Below are 2,500 nucleotides of genomic sequence, written 5' to 3'. Positions count from 1 at the left end.
ACGTTTTACGGTGCTAGTTGAGGGATTCCGACGAATTCTTGCAGTCATATTTGTGGTTGTGGGTTGTACGCTTGGGATTCCTTGACATAGCGTTACGGAACACGTGTGAGTAGTGATCGGTTTTTTTGGCTGGCGGGCTCCATGCTTGTGCATCGAACCGCACGCTGATAAACCTCTTCAGTGTTTGCTCCAATGCGGTAAGCCTTGGGCGAGGTATGGTTTTCTGTGTTTTATTCCTAATGACGGTATTGATGTCCATGTAAATCTTTTGTTTCCGCCTGACATCCTTTTGGGTGTTTGGTGGACCTTGTAGCTGGGTCCGTCCTCCAACCTCAACGGCGAAAATCAACCGTTGTTGGTCAGGTGTACGGTCTCTAGTTGTGCCCCGGGATGCAGAATGTTGAGGGGGAATGGGCGTTCATTCGTCACATACCTAATTCAGCGTTTTACGCTAAGCACGAACGACGTCCGTGTACGAGTTGACTCTTCCCGTTAAAAGGGAGAGCTCATGCGTGCCGGTGTCGAACGAGGAGTGCTTGTAAGTGGCAGAGTGGCCTTGCTGCCACGATCCACTGAGATTCAGCCCTATGTCGCTTCGATTCGTCCCTCCCCCCCACCCTATTCCCTAAAAACACCTATATTTTGGAAAACGAGGTTAGCGATGTATCTCGTATAATAAAATATGCTAAGTACGGGATTAAGACATGTCACAAAGCCTAAGTGTGGGGATGTTGTATGGTACAAGGGGCCGTGTGACATGTACACAAGACATGTGCACCCAAGGACAAGGCATACCGGACAATATTTAGGACTCCCAAGGCCCTGAAGACAAGATGATTAAGGATGAATGATATGTTTTCGGGAACTATTTAGGACTCCCAAGGCCCTTTGGGAACCCATGGAAGTACTTGGATGCATAACCTCGACGGGTGAAAAAATGATATACGGATGGAAAATATGAAGGCTATAATATACACGAAATCGGAGCGGTTTAGGAGGTTTCGGGACCCGGTGTCGGAATGTCAAGGAACATTGCGGGATGCATCCCGGGGACAGATAATATTGTTTCGACCCATATACGACCATTATCTGGCTACATACAGGCGACGTGAAAGCTTATAGCTAATACAAGAGGTGTGTACGAAAACGGTGAAATTGACCGTTTTAAGGCATATTGGATGGTTCCATCCACTCAATTGGACTCCCGGAGGGTATTAGGGACCATGGTAAACATCTCGGCAATTTTTATTTCTGGGCGAAAAAAGGTCAAAAAATTACCAAAATTGAAGGCTATAATCCACGCTTTTTGAGGAATTTTGAGGTGACGGGGCCCGGTGGCGAAAAGTCTTGAGACCTTAGGGGATACATCTTAGGGTCATATAATGACGTTTGGAACCATATATGACCCTTCTATGTTGTACAAAATGGCCGTGGTAGGCTTCAGTTTACGAAATCGGTGCAAATTTGGAACGGGTAAATTGACCGTTTTAAGGCATATTGGATGGTTCCACCCACTCAATTGGACTCCCGGAGGGTATTAGGGACCATGGTAAACATCTCGGCAATTTTTATTTCCGGGCGAAAAAAGGTCAAAAATTTTCCAAAATTGAAGGCTATAATCCACGCTTTTTGAGGAATTTTGAGGTGACGGGGCCCGGTGGCGAAAAGTCTTGAGACCTTAGGGGATACATCTTAGGGTCAATTGGACTCCCAAGGTGTATTAGGGTCCATGGTAAGCACCTCGACATTTTTTATTTTCTGGTCAAAATAAGTGGAAAATTGTCCAAAATTGAAGGCTATAATACACGATTTCGGATTAATTTTTGTTATTTTTTCAAAAAATGAACTGAATGTGTTGGATGACTCCTGGGGTCATATAAGGAGGTTTGAAACCATAAGACACCGATAAAGATGTCCATAAAGTACCAAGAATGAGTTTTGACTCTATTTTGAAATTCATGATGTAGAGTGATGTCATATGTGTATAATGATGTCATATAAGTATATTGAAGTGATGTGACTTGACTACAATGATGTCATAAAAGTATATATAAAGTAATATGACTTGACTATGATGATGTCATATAAGTATATATGATGTGATGTCATAAAAGTATAATTATGCTACATAAGTGATGTAATATGGGTAAAATAGTCATGTGATGTGATGTACCCATAAAATAGTGATTGTGATTTGACAATAGTAATGGAAATGAACACATTATATCATATGATGATTGATTTGACAATAGTGACTTTCATTGTTACTATTCACATGTGTGTTGGTTGATATGATGTGTGATGTGATAATGTTGAGTTGATTGATATATTTGAACAAACTATTCATGTTTGTTTGTAATGTAAGTATCATATAAACTGTCCCCCCCAATCACCCTGTATTGGGGTCAATCAGCATATTCTCGGTCCCGGTCCCGAACCTCGAAAAAAACACAATATGGAAAATATGGGATGTAAAAAGTGTTTAAAACCCATCCCCCTC

This window comes from Chenopodium album, unplaced genomic scaffold (assembly GCF_948465745.1).
Source record: "Chenopodium album unplaced genomic scaffold, dcCheAlbu1.1 scaffold_557, whole genome shotgun sequence".
Classification (NCBI taxonomy): domain Eukaryota; kingdom Viridiplantae; phylum Streptophyta; class Magnoliopsida; order Caryophyllales; family Amaranthaceae; genus Chenopodium; species Chenopodium album.
This window is presented reverse-complemented; position numbering follows the sequence as displayed.